Here is a 19898-nt window from a genome sequence, read left to right as displayed (position 1 = left end):
GTTGAGGCAGTGTACAAATAAAGCAAGAAACATGATCCATTCATATACTACATGAAAACTCAAGGACTTCCATTATAGTTTTTGGAACTTACAGTCAGAAACAAATAAAACTAAGAACAATAAAATGCCTAGGAATAGAAAAAAGAACCATTTTTTCTTCAATCATTCATTCTGTGCATGAGTGGATCTACATGTGTGTCGAATCTATCATTTATGGCTGCAATAATTGCTTCGGATGCTTGCGTGAAGATTAGGGAAAGAGGTTCAATAATAAACGGATAAATAGATCAACGACGGTGCGCGTTGCCGCACCCATCTATTTGTACTAGTAGAATGCCCGTGCGTTGCTATGGACTATAAGCCTATAATGCAAATATTTTAGGAAGTATCTCTGGTGTGTATTCTTATTCCAATTATGCCTCTTGAACAAAATTATGTGTGCCTTAGGAGCTACTATAGGTTAGCTCGTGTGGTTGTTGACCGATGGTCGGCATCTTATCATGAGATCATAACATTCTTCTCCTTAATTTTTCATTCTCTTTTCCCTTTTCTTTTGATTCCCTTTACAATTGGCATGTTGTCTCACTCTTCTATTAGTGAAAACACAGCTTTTGTATATATTGTCTATGTTATTTTTCTGTGTGCTTTTTTCTGTTAGAGAGACTTCTTGTGTTAGCAAGAAAGGCATAACTGCCTAATGGAACTGCAATTGATCATTCAATGTCACATAATAGATCAAAACAATATCATCTCGCTTTCAATTGCCAATGATTTTTTATAATACATGCAGTAAAGTATAAAAAGGATTCACCCCTCTTTATATATAAAACAACGATCATCAATAATCGAGTGTAAACGCACGCCACCACAACAAACGTGCACACCCAAGTCAAGATACATAGGCGTTGAGGGGGATTTATCAATATATTACACATGAATAATTAAAGTTATATTTATACAAACGAACTCATGTATGAGTTACGAATTGAGGGGATTTTACACAGACAAAAATATCTCACACATACAAATTGACTTGATACAAAAGTTTGCACAACAATCTTTGAATGAACCAAATATAAAATCAAATGCAACATGTATGTGCTCTTCCAATGATGAATTTAGGAATATGGTCCACTTTACAGTTGGCAACTAATCAAAGTGCAGACTAAAGCCGATGATAGTGAAAAAGATGCATTGGTACTTTTTTATTGTCGCAGAAAGATCTGAAAGGGAGCAACAATTAAGAAGTTATCCTTATTAATTTCACCAACAAAAATATTATTCATCAATAATATATGGCCACATGAACTATATGTCACGCACCAGCGTCCATCTATTTGACCCCAAAAAACTCATGCAAATTGGTGATAAACAATACCACCATGTCCTTAACGTGTAGTAGATTACACAAAATTTGGACCGAATTATCACAAACTAGAAGCAATCTGTAATTATCTTCTTCCAAGCATTTGCAATAGAGACTGCAACCCTTTGAACTTTGCAAAAACGCATCCAATTATCAAACTCGGTAAACACTCAACACAAAAATTGAGGCAAGTCAATGGACAACGGCATGATGATATCTATACCTGCTTGCAAGCATTGTGTCAGCCGCCTCCACAATACCTCATATAACAAAGCATGATCATGTAAAGCACGTAAGATCAATATGATTGTTTGGTCAGGTTGTCGAAGTTCTTATTTTACATTCAGGGTTACTACATCATGGTACTTGGTTCCAGCAAGCGGGGAGCAGAGGACAAGAAGCAAGCCATGGCAGACGATGGCGCCAACAAGTTGCACGGCACTGAAGAATTAAGTGATGGCGCATACAAAGAGAAGCATCTTGCCGGGGCTAGCCACAACGCCATCTCTCCACTATCAACCAACCCATCCAAGCGCATGTGCCGCAGTTCCAACATGAAGTAGCTCCCTACATCCACCATGTATAAAAGACTACTTCACAGAGGTCCTCCAATGACGTGCACTAGTGTGCCTCCTCACGGGACATGACCTCAAAGGGTGGAAGAAAATGGGTCTAGAAAAGTTTTTCAAACAATCGTAGAAGCTAAAGCACAAGCAATAGTTTAGACATAGTGTTTTGGTGGAATAAATAAATATCTAATCGGATTGTTCAATCAAGCATGTTTTTGAAACAAGTTAATTCAAGCCGCTTAATGAAATAAAATACTAGATAATTTGTGGTTCAATTTTTGTAGTTATAATAGAAGAAATAATGGTATTAACTTAAGTATGCACACATCTAGTTGACACCTCAAGAATCCATACAGTATAAAGCAACTAATATTTTCAGATGAACAAAGAAACTCCGGTGTTGTATGGATATTCTTCTCTACACCAATCACATAACAAGAAACTGATGGTGATGTTGCAAATCATAGAGTTTTCACCTTTGGTTAACTTCAGACAAATGGGTTTGTGCTAGTTATAAACAAAACATATTCCAAGGCATAAGAAACTTCAAATAGGGTAAAATATATACTTCCTCCGTCCGAAAAAGCTTGCCTATCAAATGGATGTATCTAGCACTAATTTGGTGCTAGATACATCCATTTGAAGGACAAGCTTGGGACAAGATTTTTCAAACGGACGGGGTATAAAACAAAAAATATGATGACTGCATATTTCCACATTACAACAACCTAAAAATATATATTTTATGAGTTTAGGCCCCATGCAAGAAACGGGACAATAGTTTGACATCAAAATTAATGCATCTCTTGATCCATGACACTGATGCAATTGTGAGTCCAGACCACAATAGCAAGTATCCAGATTGCTCTTCTATGAAATGTCTTAGTAGAGTAGATATAAGACCGCCACGTCCCAAAAACATGGACGTAGCTATTGAGTAATATCCTTCCGATATGCACCTTGTACAGGATGGTGGTCATGCCCGCTACGTCCAGCCCAAGCATCATGACTTGAAAATAGAGTATCACCCGAGAGAAAACAAATAAATGACCCAAAGAAAAAGGTCCAACATGATACAACACGGGCAGTTCTTAGAGGAGCATCAAAAGGGGTAAGGTTCTCCTGGAACCGGGACAATAGCGGCCGCGTGGTGTCCTTGATGTGGCTACGACCGATCGATCTGATTTTCTATGAGGGGTGGCGATCCGGCGGGATTCTCCCGTGTTTATCTATCTATTTCCAAGAAAGGAACCATCTCTTAAAATGACAAATAGAACAACAGAGCTGACCTCTTGCTCAAGCTGCTTTCATTGCCTCGGTCGTCTCTGACTTCCCGGGTTCCGCCACGAACTCCATCTGCTTATCACACAATATACAACAGGTTGATTTATTCTTCTACTACCAACAACAATCACTCACTTTCCTCCCCTCGTTAATAGTTTAACACCAAAAATATATTTTGAATAGTGTAACGCCTCAGACACACCCGCCGACGGTTGTTACTCCTGACGGGATCTAGACTGGCCCCACATATCAATACTAGTGTTTTCTGCGCACTTTGTCCTCACTCATGCACACCCGAATAGGCTCCCGGAAAAGAAGGAATTCCTTATTGATATGAGTAGTCTATTATCCCTAATAAGTCAGGTTATCACAAATAGACTACCAATCGTAGGGAGAGTCAAGAGGACCTTCCCGATATGCAGCTTGTACAGGATGGTGGTCATGCCCGCTGCATCCAGCCCAAGCATCACGACCTGAAAATAGAGTATCACCCGAGAGAAAACAAATAAATGAGCCAAAGAAAAAGGTCCAACATGATACAACATGGGCAGTTCTTAGAGGAGCATCAAAAGGGGTAAGGTTCTCCTGGAACTGGGACAACAGCGACGGCATGGTGTCCTTGATGTGGCAGCGACCGATCGATCTAATTTTTTATGAGAGGTGGCGATCCGGCGAGATTCGTGGCAGCGACTGATCGATCTGATTTTCTATGAGGGGTGGCGATCCAGCGGGATTCTCCTGTGTTTCTCTATCTCTATTTCTCCATCTACGCTGCCGCGGCGCACATAGGTCTGCCCTAGCCAAGGTCAGGAAGGATCGAGATTGAGGAGCGGGGTGGCTACGAGGACGCGAATCAGAATCAAGAACGTTCCTCTAGCATCAGACGTTCAAGAATATCAATGAGTGAGATTCCTCCGATTCGACCGTGGGAATAGCTGGCCGAGGACATTCGGCCCAGTACCACCACATGCGAGAGTAAAAAGTATCTTGGACGGCCGATGATAGCTAAGACATGTGATCTAACGGTATAAATCGATGAGGGCGTGAGAGAGCTCGGTAAGGGTTCAATTTTGCTGTACTTAATTAATGCTACATTGCAAAGTCTTATATCCTGATGTGCATGGCCCATGAATATGTTCTTGTGGAAGTCATCGTTGGGTTCCATTATGGTCGTGAGGAATTTTGAAGTAAATATTAAGTGTGAATGATAAGGAGTGTAAAGCAGATGATTTATGTAAGAAAAAGAATTATGAAATAATATCGGTGCTGAGAATATAAAAAGTATTTAGGAGAACATTTATTCGGAGTTAAAATAGAATTTGTAAATTATGACCAATATACATTAATACATGGGAGGAGGGATTTTTTTATTGGTGCCTCACTATTGCCTTAGTTACTGTTGTTATATATTTGAAGAGTAGGAGTATAAGATTACTGACAGTTTGCAAAAAGTATAAGCAAAAGAAGAGAAGGACCAATGTGTAAATAATGCAAACTGCTCAATATGTGATAAGTGTGTACATCAGAGCAGGATAATCAGCAGAGATGAAAAGTATAACATAGAAACATTGTCTTCGTCCTCTTCTTCATTGTCTTCCATCATAACCCCTCTTTCTTCGTGCTTGGTCCAAACATTATAGTGTGACATAAAACTCTTCTCAAGCAGGTGCAAGTGAAGGGTTTTTGAGGAAGAGTAATCCTTCGTATCCGACGGACAATACATGGACAATACATAAAACTATTTTGCTTGTTTGCCTTAGCCATTTTGAGAAAATTATGCAGACCGTCAATGTAGTCGGAGGTGCGTCGGTCACCGTACATCCATTATTGGTTCATCTGCGTGCATTATATAATTAAGTATATCAAAAACCATTACAAAACATCATGAATAGAGAAGTGACCAAATTAATACAATATATCATCACATTAAAAGCAAAGTATAGTAGTGATCAAATGTTATTACTAAATAAATAAATACATAAAGTTCATACATATAGTTCTCATAGAACAACATACAACTCTCTAGAGCATCTAATTAAAACATGCATTCAAACTAAGATACAACTATGTAAAATATTTAAATGCAACAACAAATGCGATCAAAATCGCAACTAAGATAAGAGTTTATCCAACAACATAATGATACCAAGCCTCATTATTAATGACATATTTTTTAATTTTTCTAATCTTCAAGCGCACTGCATCCATCAGGATCTTGTGATCGTCGACGACATCAGCAACATGCAACTCCAATTTCATCTTCTCCTCTTCATATTTTCTTTCAAGTAATTGTTTTCTTTTAAACCAAACTTAATCTCTCGATAAGAGGGTCGATTGGAATTTCCGTTCATATACCTCCTAGATAAAAACATCTATGTCACGTTGGTCGGCATAATTGTCATAAACACTAAATGAAACAAATAGTTATAAAAGGTAATATACCACATCTGAATCATAGATCTGACGAGAGCCGACGGGGCGGATACCAAAACCATGGCACTATATAATAAAAAACAATAATAAAAGTAAGAAAATTATACAAATAGCTATATACAAGTAAGATTTTTTTCCTTTTCAAAAGAAAATAAGAACAAGAGGCTCACCACGGTGGTGTCGGCGACGAGATCGGAGCGGGCGATCGACGACGGTGAGGACGGGGACGGCGACAGGACGGCACCCTACGCATGTGCAGACTCTAAGAAGTGAATTTGAGCTCAGATTGTGCATCTAAATCAAATGAACTCCCGCATACACTCCTTCACTAAAACCCACAAACCACTCTACTTGAAGAGCATTTGAAATGAGCTAAACTAATAGTGAGAGATGAAAGGATGAAGTTGCTAACCTTTTAGAACACTTGTTTGTTCGTGCACCGCCAAACCTAGACAAATCTTGCAGAAAATGTAGCTTGGAGGTCGAGCTTGAAGAGGAGAAAACTGAAGTGTGCTCGGGTATTTCATCAAACACCTGATATGCATAGAAGATGAGAACAGAGTAGCACACACCTCCCACCCATCCACGGCCAAAAAACAAAGAAGATGAGGGCGTGGATATATATAGGCAAAACTTTAGTCCCGATTTATGTCTAAAACTGGGACTAAAGGGACACAAATCGGGGCTAAAGGGCAACAACCCTTTTAGTCTTGATTGGTGTGTGGAACCGGGACTAAAGTTCGAAGTTGAATCGGGACTGATGCCTGTCGAGGCCCGGCCGACGTCCTAACCGCTCGAACCAGGACTGATGCTCCCATTATACCCGGTTCGTAACAAGATCAGAACTAATGCTCTGATCTGACCAAGACCAAAGCCCTGTTGTCTACTAGTGCATACCAACCCCAATGAGAAAAACATGAATCAACCCTTTTAAGTCCTCTTCACATCCCCTCCTATAAGGCAGAAATCTACATCCCATTCTATACATCTGCACAAACCCTAGAAAAAAACTTTACCAAAACAAAATACGAAGTATAAAACGGGGAAGAAATGCCTCACTTGAACAGGCGGCGCACAAAACAGTTGACTCCTCCCTTTCACCTCTCCTCCTTCCCGTTGAAGCTCTCCTCCTTCCAGCGAACAGAGGCGATGTGATGATGGAAGACTGCAGCCGAGAAAATGGGGAACAAGTCGTAGATGCTTCGGTTCGGCTTAAGAAAAGGGTCAGAAGAAAACGGGCACCCGGAGTGAACAAAACAGATAACGGCTGCAACAAACATAAAAGAGGCCGAACTCACGAATCGTGGCGTGAAAACGATCGAACGGGCTGAGACTGTAAATGCGACCAAACCTGAATCTGAGCTAGCTTAGTCTCAGCAAATACGTAAAATAAATGTCTTAATTTTAGTATACTTATTTTGGAATCGAAGAGAGTAGGTGTCATGCAATGCCTCGTCATGTAGTTGGCATCTCCTCGGAGAAAAATCCGCCTTAAAACACGCACGGCCATTATTCATTGTGAGCTCGCCTTGTGGAGACCATGCATGGCGTGAATGGCGGCCGTGCATGAACTCCATTGCCCCCTCCTCTGCCATCCGATCGGCACATCCCTGTCGAGTTGATGAGCGTTCACCTATTCTTCAAGCTCTTAGGATCATGCCGACGACGAGCGTATGATTTGTGTATAGGGCCGGGGCAACAGAAGCCTCTTGCACGTACCCAGTTCAAGGCTTCAAGCTTGTTGATTCCTTCAGATCGTTCAACGAGATCCATGTTAGCTCGTTTAGGTTGGCCCGGCCGTAACCGTGGCGACCGTGCGAGCCGTCTAGCCGACGATTGATGGAACGGGGGAGTAATGCTGACGGGCCGGCGGCGGCACCAGCCACCGGCCTCCCGAAGATCATCTGGATCAGGCAGATGCTCCAGCGTTGGCAATCCACCGCCGCCAAGACCACCGGGAGAACATCCAATGGCAGCGCCACCGGCGAGCGCGACGCCAACGCTCATGAACAGAACAGGGACGTTGCCAGCGCCAACAAGTTGCCGCTGGTGGTACCGGCGCCGGAGAAGCAGGAGGAGCACGGCAACGGCGACGGCCAGCCGACGACCCCGGGGGCCCCCGCGGGCGTGCCGCGCGGGTGCTGCGCGGTGTACGTGGGCGCGGAGCGGCGGCGGTTCGTGGTGCCGACGGAGTACCTGGGCAACCCGGTGTTCCGGCGGCTGCTGGAGAAGGCGGAGGAGGAGTTCGAGTTCGAATACGTGGGCGGCGCGCTCAGCATCCCCTGCGACACGGAGTCCTTCAAGTACATCCTCGCCGTCATGGAGCGGCACCGGAAGGGCCTCGTCGTCGTCGACCACGGTACGCTCCCGCTGCATGCATTACACACCAGTTGGGCCGCGCACCCACGTGATGCCTGGCGCGTCGTCTGTTTCGGGCCAGGCGAGCGCGCGAATGAATTCAGCTTCCTGTTGATTTTTCGCTCGGTGCAGAAGGGAATGCCACGGAGACGCCCAAGGCGGCAGCAGGTGGATCTTCATCATCAACGCCGGGTAATCCGCAATGAGTTGGGACAAGACGTGACTGGACGGGAGCAACGGCCACATGCACTGGTACTCCCTCCGTTTCTAAATATAAGTCTTTTTAGAGATTTTATTAAATGACTACATACAGATATATATATAGACATGCTTTAGAGTGTAGATTCGTTCATTTTGTTTCGTATGTAGTCCCGTAGTGAAATTAATAAAAAGACTTATATTTAGGAATGGAGGGAGTAGATAATTCCTCAACGATCGATGGTCGGAGTTCTGTTGGAAGAGATCATCCATCAGCAACGAAATCCGATTACGAGAATGGTGGAAATCCTGTCCTTTTGTTAGATTGTGAGAGATCGTGATTGTTGCCGTTGCGTCCGGACAAGCTCCATTGGGAATTGTGGAATCGAGAGTAGCAGTCTTTTATAGTTTTTTCAGATTTTTTAAACTTTAAAATACGATTGTAAACGAAGTTTTTATTGAATATTGGTTTCCGTATGATATTCTCGCCAACCCATTGGAAGAATATCATATGGAAAACAAAGGTTCGGTGAAAATTGGTGAAAACCACAAGAAAAATGTACCTTGTAGTTTAAAAAAATATTAAAAAATTACAAGATGTTACGAGGATGATGTTTTATTGCCATGCAAAATTTCAAATTGAAATACATTATGGTATGCGAGCTATGAAAAAGACAAAATCAGCGTTGAATAGTGTCAGATCGTAATGTCACTATTTATGGCTAAAATTTGTATTTTTCATAGCTCACATATTGTAATGTGTTTTAACTTAAAATTTTATAGTTTTTTAGTTTTTTCTTAAAACTTTAAAATATGATTTTTCAAAAAATATTCATTGAATATTGGTTTCCGTATGATATTCTCCCCAACCCATTGGGAGAATATCATACGGAAACCAACATTCAATGAAAACTGGTGAAAACCACAAGAAAAAATATTTTGAAGTTCAAAAAAGCTAAAAAAATTACAGGATGTTAAGAGAATGATGTTTTATTGCCATGCAAAATTTTAAATTGAAATACATTACGGTATGCGAGCTATGAAAAATAAAAAAAATCAGCATTGAGTAGTGCCAAATAGTTATGTCACTATTCACGGCTGAAGTTTGTCCTTTTCATAGCTCACATGGCCTAATGTGTTTCAACTTAAAATTTCTTATGGCAATAAAACATCTCCCTCTTAACATTTTATAGTTTTTTCAGATTCTTAAAACTTTAAAATACGATTTTTCACAAATTCTTCATCGAATATTGAATTCCGTATGATATTCTCCCCAACCCATTGAGAGAATATCATACGAAAAACAAACATTCGATAGAAATTGGTGAAAACGACAAGCAAAATACATTTTTGAAGTTCAAAAAAATTGAAAAAAAATTACAAGATGTTAAGAGGATGATGTTTTATTGTCATGCAAAATTTTAAATTGAAATACATTACGGTATGCGAGTTATGAAAAAAAGACAAAATCATCATTGAACAGTGCCAAATAGTAATGTCACTATTTATGACTGAAATTTGCCTTTTTCATAGCTCAGATGTCGTAATGTGTTACAACTTAGAATTTCGTATGGCAATAAACATCTCCCTCTTAACATTTTATAGTTTTTTCAGATTTTTAGAAAACTTTAAAATATATATATTTTCACAAAGTTTTCATTGAATATTGATTTTTTGTATGATATTCTCTCTATTAGGACCACTATAGAGGTAGTGACGTTGTCTAAGTTACTCCCTAGTCTCCACTATGACTAGTCTGAGTATGTGTGAAGTGTGTTCAGAGAGGCGTTTACACGAGCTTGGGCTCTGGCCGGTTTCGAGGATTTCATTTTAGGGAGCTCCTACCTGCCGCATTCCGGAGCAGGGAGTTGCTCGGAAGCACAGGGTGGTCGCCTGAGTGGTCCGGGCCAGTATTTTTTTTTCATTTTCCTTTTTTTTTTCTGTTTCTTTTTTTTACTTTTCTGTTTATTTCCTTTCTTTTTTTATTTTCTGGTTCTTTTTCCTTTTTATTGTTTTCAAAAACGAACAAATGTTGAATTTTCCAATCATTTTTAGAAAACATGAACATTTTTAAACAGAGAACAAATTTGAAATCACAAATAAAATTTTAAAGCGCAAATATTTTTTGAATCTTGATAACAAATTTTGAAGACGAGGACAATTTTGAAAAATCCTGAACAAATTTGGAAGCGCAAAGATTTTTTAAAGCACCAACCTTTTTTTAATCTTGTGAACAAATTTTTGAAATGGAGAATAATTTTGAAAAACCCAGAACAATTTTTTAAAGCACGAATATTTTTTGAATCTAGATAATTTTTATGAAAATGAGAAGAATTTTGAATAGTCTTAAACAATTTTATAAACGCGAATAATTTTGGAGAACACGAATATTTTTTGAAAGACAAGATTTTTTTAGAAAATCTAGAACAATTTGTATATTATTAAAGAATGTTTAAAAGGACAATTGTTTTGAAATTTGTAATATTTGTTAAAATCAATAACATTTTTGAAATTTCAGAACTAATTTCGAACATCAACTTAGTTTAAAAATCGATCAAAATTTCATTAATTCGAACATTTTCTGAAAATACTGAACATTTTCTGAAATACCGAACATTATTTTAAATAACCGAACATTTTTTGAAAATACCAAAATTGTTTAAAGTTATAAATATTTTTTAAAAGGCAACTATTTGAAATTTAAAACATTTTCTTAAAATTAAAAAATATATATATATATTTGAAGAAAAAAATGGAAATCCAGAACATTTTTTTAATATACAGAATATTGTTTGACACAAAAACAGAAAAAGAATAAAGGAAAAAGCAAACGAAAAAAAGAAAAACCGGTTCAAGAACCTTCTAGATGTAACCCAAAACCAGAAAAAACCAGGTTGGAAACCTCTAGAATGTTCCCAAAGCCGGGATCAGTGAAGCGCTAATGGGCCAGCCCATTAAAATCCCGCGCCTCCCCTTCTCTGTGCATTAATTTGTCCGACTCCCTGCCGTAAAGAGCGGCAAATAGGAGATTCCTTCAATTTCCTTGCATAAGGATCAATGAGCAGAGAGCATAGATTGGCTTGGGCTTTTTGGACGTCTAGAAAAAAGGTTATATTTAAGGGACTGATCTTTCACGACCCGCAGACATTTATTCAAATCATGTCCCTTTTGCAGCTTTAGAATGTTCTCAGCTCTTGAAGGAACATGCCGCACATTAAGCGGATGTCCGCTCTCCACGGCGGCTGAACCTCTGCCCTTCGTGCTAGGCTAGGTTGCCTTTATCTTCGTTTGCGAGAAGTTGAAAGGTGTGTCATGAGAGGTGCCACGGATATTCTTCATCATTTTCTTTCAGTTTGTGCTCGCACTGGCAGATGGGTCTTCTTCCTCTACCGTCTAGTGCGGCTGGGCGCTGCATCGTGTCGTTCTTTCCTAGAAGGTGATGTATTCTCCTTCTAAATTGTGCGTGTGTGTGAGCTCTCACTTGCGTCAGGCTAGTTAGTCCCTTGCTTGGTGTCAAACATTGTTCCTCTTGCTGGGTTTCAAAGATATACCTGGACAAGAATTGATTGTATGAACGTTTGGACTAATAATATAAAAATACTAAAAATATATATTAAATATTAGATGAGTTTGTCTTGGATACATCTAGATGTGTCTTAAATATTATACATGTAAATGACTCAATTAAACTTGAAAAAAAATACTCACACAAATTTTAATCTTAATATAGGACTTAAATATGCAATACTTAAAGCACATCTATATACGCTTTAGAAAAACTGATATTTAGATATTATGCTGGATCATTGTATAACTGTTTTTTATTTAATATAGGCAAGGTAGTATAATTAAATTTTTTTGATGCAGAGGCCTTTGATGAGGTCGCATGTGTGCATGGCTTATGTATGCATGTTGGAATAAAATTGGTGGGGATCAAGTAATAACCGAAAAATAATGTCATGTATGTTGTCGTGGATCTTTGATGACATGACATATGTGTATGGTTTTGGGCTTAAGGCATAATTGCTCTCTTGAGGCTACGATTGCTATGTCATCCATGGAATTCCCCTTGCTTAGTTTTCGTTTCGCTCGTGCATGGCACCCCTTGCTTGTGGAATGGCAGGTCGAAAATAGTTACTTACATATGTAGGATTAGTGCCATAATGGTATATCCACCGCACCATCTCCTATTATTATATTTACATGGCGTACATTATGAGTCGGCTCGTGTGCGAGATGGAGCAAATAAAAATCTGAAGCTGGCACATGGTCGTGTTTTGCAACATTACAGATGGTCATAAGTGAAGACCTTTCCTCACAGAAAACATCTAATGAAATAAAGTCCTAGCGACCACAAGATACAATATTAACAATTCATGTATATATATATACGAGGATAACCAACCTCGAGTGTGTATGTTTTCTCTATCGAGGAGTTCACCCGTTTTCTCTATCGAGGAGTTCACCCGTTTTCTCTTGAGCGTCTAGTAGCAAAGATCAGCACAATGCAAGAAGAAGAAGAAGACACCAATGCACCCCGTGAAAAAGAAAACAGTGCCAACTTGAGAATATGGGAGTGAGAGACATCCAGGAATGAACCATTAGAGAGGAGAGTGAAAAGCCTATATCCGACCATCAGGGACGTGCACGCTTCGGGAGAGCCAAGGCACGATCCGGAGGAACCAGCCCGCACCGAGCTACGCCACCTCAACAAGAGCTCGTATCCCTGTCCGCCGGCCGGTCACCGAAGTCGCCAGCGCCGACGACCGCCTTCCTCACGTTGTGCCCCTTCTCCTCCTTTCGTCCTCTCTTTAAAGGAACACAAATCGTTAATTCCCTATAGATTCGACAAAAGAAGAGAAGGAGTGGATTTTGAGGAGTAAGACGAGCAAGACGTCTCGACATCTTCTTCAAAATTGCGAGAGCTTCATGAAACTCGCAGTAGAAACCGCGGAGCGAGCGACGGAGAGGAGGCCGAGCCCGAGCTTGCATGTGAGGCAGACGCGCACGAGATTTTCGGGCTCGGATTCTCGGGCACGAGATGCACACATTTTTTCCTTGCGCCCAACATTGGGATGTCATGTTGCCCCTGAGATGTCGTAAGTTTTTGAGCTTTTGGGAACGTGAAGGATGAAATCAAACGTGGTCCGTCGATGATAAGACGTTTATAATGACTAATTTCAGGATGATAGTTCAGTCTTTCGAAAATGCTCATAAGAATGAAGTATATATGACTTTATAAATTTTCGGTTTGGTTGGCTCACAGCTAGCATTTGGCAGCAGCGGCTGCGGTCTCTAACTTATGGGACCGTGTTCTGGTGCTAACAACACGAATCTATCGGTTGTCCACATTATGGTGGTGTTTCTTTAGAGGGACTAGACTAAAAAAGTCCCTTTTAGTCCCTAGGTAAAGAAACAGGAGAGACTTTTCCTTAAGGGACTAGAAAAAGACTCTACTGGAGAGACTTTTTTTTCTTAGTCCTTGAGACTAAAAAAAGTCTAGTCCCTTGAAAAGAAACACCACCTATACTACTTGACCTCATGCAATCCTGCGTCGTCTTAGGTACTCCACTAAACCGCTGTCAAAGGTCCATGACGAGCGGCCCCCCACGCCTTCCCCTGCACATGGCCGCGGTTCCCACCACCGAAAAAGGTATCCAAAAAGCCTTTTTTTAAAAGACCGGGGAAAACGGAACACACAAGCGCAACTGAGGCAAGTTGTCCTCCACCGTCACAACACCGCGCGCAGTACGCGTACCGTTCCACTGTTTCGCGGGGCCCATCCTCCCGGCGCCCTCACCGGCTAGTGGAATACACCAGGCCACAAGAGTGACACACGCATGCTACCGCGGCGGTGAAAAGAAGCAGAGCAAGCGCAGCGGCAGCAGTTGTAGAGAGCTGAGTGGAGTAGGTCGACATTGCCGTTGCTCGCAGCCCCACTTTAATTCCACGCCCGTAGTCCCGAAACCTCTCTTCCCTTCCCTTCTTCCCTGACGCCACCTCGGCCACCACTTTCCCCTCAAATCTCACCTCCTCCGCCACGCACTGGCCGCCGCTTCTCTTGCCAGCACGCAAATCCGCCCCCATATCGGCGCCGGGAGAGCCGTTTCATGGGCGATTTGTGAGCCGCGACGGAACGCAAGCTACTACCATGAGAGGGGGCCCGAGATGCACGCTCCTGCTCCTCCTGGCCGCCGCGGCGCTTGTCCCCACAGCGCGGGCACAGGGAGCAGGCACGACGCGCCTCGGCAGCGCCAAGCCGTGTCGGCTACCGCTCGATCCCCAGCCTGCATGGCCGCATAGGACTTGTTGGGGAACGTCGCATGGGAAACAAAAAAATTTCTACGCGCACGAAAACCTATCATGGTGATGTCCATCTACGAGAGGGGATTTCCGATCTACGTACCTTTGTAGATCGCAGAGCAGAAGCGTTAGTGAACGCGGTTGATGTAGTGGAACGTCCTCACGTCCCTCGATCCGCCCCGCGAACCGTCCCACGAACCGTCCCGCGATCCGTCCCACGATCTAGTGCCGAACGGACGGCACCTCCGCGTTCAGCACACGTATAGCTCGACGATGATATCGGCCTTCTTGATCCAGCAAGAGAGACAGAGAGGTAGATGAGTTCTCCGGCAGCGTGACGGCGCTCCGGAGGTTGGTGGTGATCTAATCTCAGCACGGCTCCGCCCGAGCTCCGCAGAAACGCGATCTAGAGGAAAAACCGTGGGGGTATGTGGTCGGGCTGCCGTGGTAAAGTTGTCTCAAATCAGCCCTAAAATCTCCGTATATATAGGTGGGAGGGGAGGAGCCTTGCCTTGGGGCTCAAGAGGCCCCAAGGGGTTCGGCCGATGGGGGGAGGAGGATTCCTCCTACAATCCTAGTCCAACTAGGATTGGAAGGTGGAGTCCTTCCCTTCCTTCCCACTTCCTCTTTTTTTCTTTTCTCTTTGATTTTCTTATCTCCTGCGCACGGGCCTCTCTGGGCTTGCCCACCAGCCCACAAAGGGCTGGTGCGGCACCCCTAAGGCCTATGGGCTCCCCGGGGTGGGCTGCCCCCCCCCCCACCCGGTGAACTGCCGGAACCCATTCGTCATTCCCGGTACATTCCCGGTAACTCTGAAAACCTTCCGGTAATCAAATGAGGTCATCCTATATATCAATCTTCGTTTCCGTACCATTCCGGAAACCCTCGTGACGTCCGTGATCTCATCCGGGACTCCGATCAACATTCGGTAACCAACCATATAACTCAAATACGCATAAAATAACGTCGAACCTTAAGTGTGCAGACCCTGCGGGTTCGAGAACTATGTAGACATGACCCGAGGGACTCCTCGGTCAATATCCAACAGCGGGACCTGGATGCCCATATTGGATCCTACATATTCTAAGAAGATCTTATCGTTTGAACCTCAGTGCCAAGGATTCATATAATCCCGTATGTCATTCCCTTTGTCCTTCGGTATGTTACTTGCCCGAGATTCGATCGTCAGTATCCGCATACCTATTTCAATCTCGTTTACCGGCAAGTCTCTTTACTCGTTCCGTAATACAAGATCCTGCAACTTACACTAAGTCACATTGCTTGCAAGGCTTGTGTGTGATGTTGTACTACCGAGTGGGCCCCGAGATACCTCTCCGTCACACGGAGTGACAAATCCCAGTCTTGATCCATACTAACTCAACGGACACCTTCAGAGATACCTGTAGAGCATCTTTATAGCCACCCAGTTACGTTGTGATGTTTGATACACACAAAGCATTCCTCTGGTGTCAGTGAGTTATATGATCTTATGGTCATAGGAATAAATACTTGACACGCACAAAACAGTAGCAACAAAATGACACGATCAACATGCTACGTCTATTAGTTTGGGTCTAGTCCATCACATGATTCTCCCAATGATGTGATCCATTTATCAAGCAACAACACCTTGCTCATAGCCAGAAGACCCTGACTATCCTTGATCAACTGGCTAGCCAATTAGAGGCTTGCTAGGGACGGTGTTTTGTCTATGTATCCACACATGTATCTAAGTCTTCATTCAATACAATTATAGCATGGATAATAAACGATTATCTTGACACAGGAATTATAATAATAACTTATTTATCATTGCCTCTAGAGCATAATTCCAACAGTCTCCCACTTGCACTAGAGTCAATAATCTAGCCCTCACATCAGCATGCGAATTACATTGTAATAAATCTAACACCCATACAGTTCTTGTGTTGATCATGTTTTGCCCGTGGAAGAGGTTTAGTCAGTGGGTCTGCTACATTCAGATCTGTGTGCACTTTGCATATATTTACGTCCTCCCCTTCGACGTAGTCGCGGATGAGGTTGAAGCGTCGTTTGATGTGTCTGGTCTTCTTGTGAAACCGTGGTTCCTTTGCTAAGGCAATGGCACCCGTGTTGTCACAGAACAAGGTTATTGGATTCAGTGCCCTTGGCACCACTCCAAGATCCGTCATGAACTGCTTCATCCAGACACCCTCCTTAGCCGCCTCCGAGGCAGCCATGTATTCCGCTTCACATGTAGAATCAGCTACGACGCTTTTCTTGGAACTGCACGAGCTTACCGCACCCCCATTAAGAATAAATATGTATCCGGTTTGTCACTTAGAGTCGTCCGGATCTGTGTCAAGGCTTGCATCGACGTAACCTTTTACGGCGAGCTCTTCGTCACCTCATACACGAGAAACATATCCTTAGTCCTTTTCACGTACTTAAGGATATTCTTGACCGCCGTCCAGTGATCCACTCCTGGATTACTCTGGAACCTGCCTGCCATACTTATGGCCAGGCTAACGTCCGGTCTAGTGCACAACATTGCATACATGATAGAACCTATGGCTGAAGCATAGGGGACGGTGCTCATATGCTCTCTATCTTTATCAGTTGCTGGGCACTGAGTCTTACTCAATCTCGTACCTTGTAAAACTGGCAAGAACCCCTTCTTGGACTGTTCCATTTTGAACCTTTTCAAAACTTTATCAAGGTATGTGCTTTGTGAAAGTCCTATCACGCGTTTTGATCTATCCCTATAGATCTTAATGCCTAGAATGTAAGCAGCTTCTCCTAGGTCCTTCATAGAGAAACTTTTATTCAAGTAATCCTTTACGCTTTCCAAAAACTCCACGTTGTTTCCAATCAGCAATATGTCATCCACATATAATATTAGAAACGCCACAGAGCTCCCACTCACTTTCTTGTAAATACAAGATTCTCCAACCACTTGTATAAACCCAAATGCTTTGATCACCTCATCAAAGCGTTTATTCCAACTCCGAGATGCTTGCACCAGTCCATAAATGGATCGCTGGAGCTTGCATACTTTGTTAGCATTTTTAGGATCGACAAAACCTTCGGGTTGCATCATATACAACTCTTCCTTAAGGAAACCATTAAGGAACGCCGTTTTGACATCCATCTGTCAGATTTCATAATCAAAAAATGCAGCTATTTCTAACATGATTCTGACTGACTTAAGCATCGCTACGGGTGAGAATGTCTCATCGTAGTCAACTCCTTGAACTTGTGAAAAACCCTTTGCCACAAGTCGAGCTTTATAAACGGTCACATTACCGTCAGCGTCAGTCTTCTTCTTAAAGATCCATTTGTTCTGAATAGCCTTGCGGCCCTTAGGTAGTACTTCCAAAGTCCACACTTTGTTTTCATACATGGATCCTATCTCGGACTTCATGGCCTCCAGCCATTTTTTGGAATCCAGGCCCACCATTGCTTCTTCATAATTCGCAGGCTCATTGTTGTCTAACAACATGATTGATAAGACAGGATTACCATACCAATCTGGAGTAGTACGCGGTCTCGTCTACCTACGAGGTTCGATAGGAACTAGATCCGGAGTTTCATGATCATCATCATTAACTTCCTCCTCAACCGGTGTCGCAACGACAGGGGTTTCCCCTTGCCCTGCGCCACCATCCAGAGGGATGAGAGGTTCGACAACCTCATCAAGTTCTATCTTCCTCCCACTCAATTCTCTCGAGAGAAACTCCTTCTCGAGAAAAGCTCAGTTCTTAGCAACAAACACTTTGCCCTCGGATTTGAGATAGAAGGTGTACCCAACTGTCTTTTTTGGGTAACCTATGAAGATGCACTTTTCCGCTTTGGGTTCCAGCTTTTCAGGCTGAAGCTTTTTGACATAAGCATCACATCCCCAAACTTTAAGAAATGAAAACTTTGGTCTTTTGCCATATCGCAGTTCGTATGGTGTCATCTCAATGGATTTTGATGGTGCCCTATTTAAAGTGAATGCAGTTGTTTCTAATGCATAACCCCAAAACGATAACGGCAGATCGGTAAGAGACATCATAGATCGCACCATCTCTAATAAAGTTCGATTACGATGTTCGGACACACCATTACGCTGTGGTGTTCTAGGCGGTGTCAACTGTGAAACAATTTCACATTGTTTTAGGTGAGCACCAAACTCGAAACTCAGATATTCACCCCCACGATCAGACCGTAGGAATTTGATCTTCTTGTTACGATGATTTTCAACTTCACTCTGAAATTGCTTGAACTTTTCAAATGTTTCAGGCTTGTGCTTCTTTAAGTAGACATAACCATATCTACTCAAATCGTCGGTGAAGGTGAGAAAATAACGATATCCGCCACGTGCCTCCAGGCTCATAGGACCACAAACATCGGTATGTATGATTTCCAACAAGTCACTTGCACGCTCCATTGTTCCGGAGAACGGAGTTTTAGTCATCTTGCCCATGAGGCATGGTTCGCACGTGTCAAGTGAATCAAAGTCAAGTGACTCCAAAAGTCCATCGGTATGGAGTTTCTTCATGCGCTTTACACCAATATGACCTAAGCGGTAGTGCCATAAAAACATGGCGCTATCATTGTTAACTCTTACTCTTTTGGTCTCAATGTTATGTATATGTGTGGTATCACTATCAAGATTCAATATGAACAATCCTCTCACATTGGGTGCATGACCATAAAAGATATTACTCATAGAAATAGAACAACCATTATTCTCTGACTTAAACGAGTAACCGTCTTGCAATAAACAAGATCCAGATATAATGTTCCTGCTCAACGCATGCACTAAATAAAAATTATTCAAGTTCATAACTAATCCTGATGGTAACTGAAGTGAAACTGTGCCGACGGCGATTGCATCAACCTTGAAACCATTTCCCACGCGCATCGTCACTTCATCTTTCGCCAGCCTTCGCCTATTCCGCAGTTCCTGTTTCGAGTTGCAAATATGAGCAACAGAACCGGTATCGAATACCCAGGCACTACTACGAGAGCTGGTTAAGTACACATCAATAACATGTATATCAAATATACCTGATTTTTCTTTGGCCGCCTTCTTATCAACCAGATACTTGGGGCAGTTGCGCTTCCAGTGACCCATACCCTTGCAATAATAGCACTCCGTTTCGGGATTAGGTCCAGCTTTGGGTTTCTTCGTCGGATTGGCAACAGGTTTGCCGCTCTTCTTTGAATTGCCCTTCTTTCCTTTGCCGTTTCTCTTGAAACTAGTGGTCTTATTCACCATCAACACTTGATGTTCTTTACGGAGTTCTGACTCTGCGACTTTCAGCATCGCGAACAACTCGCCGGGTGACTTGTTCATCCCTCGCATGTTGTAGTTCAATACAAAGCCCTTATAGCTTGGCGGCAGTGATTGAAGAATTCTG

At 42.4% G+C, this 19898-nt stretch overlaps 1 pseudogene; it reads left to right on the top strand.

The window, feature by feature from the left end:
* The window catches only part of LOC123408302, a 129472-nt pseudogene extending 127543 nt beyond the window's left edge, over positions 1-1929 (top strand).
* The last annotated feature ends 17969 nt before the right edge of the window (positions 1930-19898 follow it).

This window comes from Hordeum vulgare, chromosome 7H (genome assembly GCF_904849725.1).
Source record: "Hordeum vulgare subsp. vulgare chromosome 7H, MorexV3_pseudomolecules_assembly, whole genome shotgun sequence".
Lineage (NCBI taxonomy): Eukaryota > Viridiplantae > Streptophyta > Magnoliopsida > Poales > Poaceae > Hordeum > Hordeum vulgare.
Note: the sequence above shows the minus strand (reverse complement) of the source record. Positions and strands in the feature narration are given on the sequence as shown.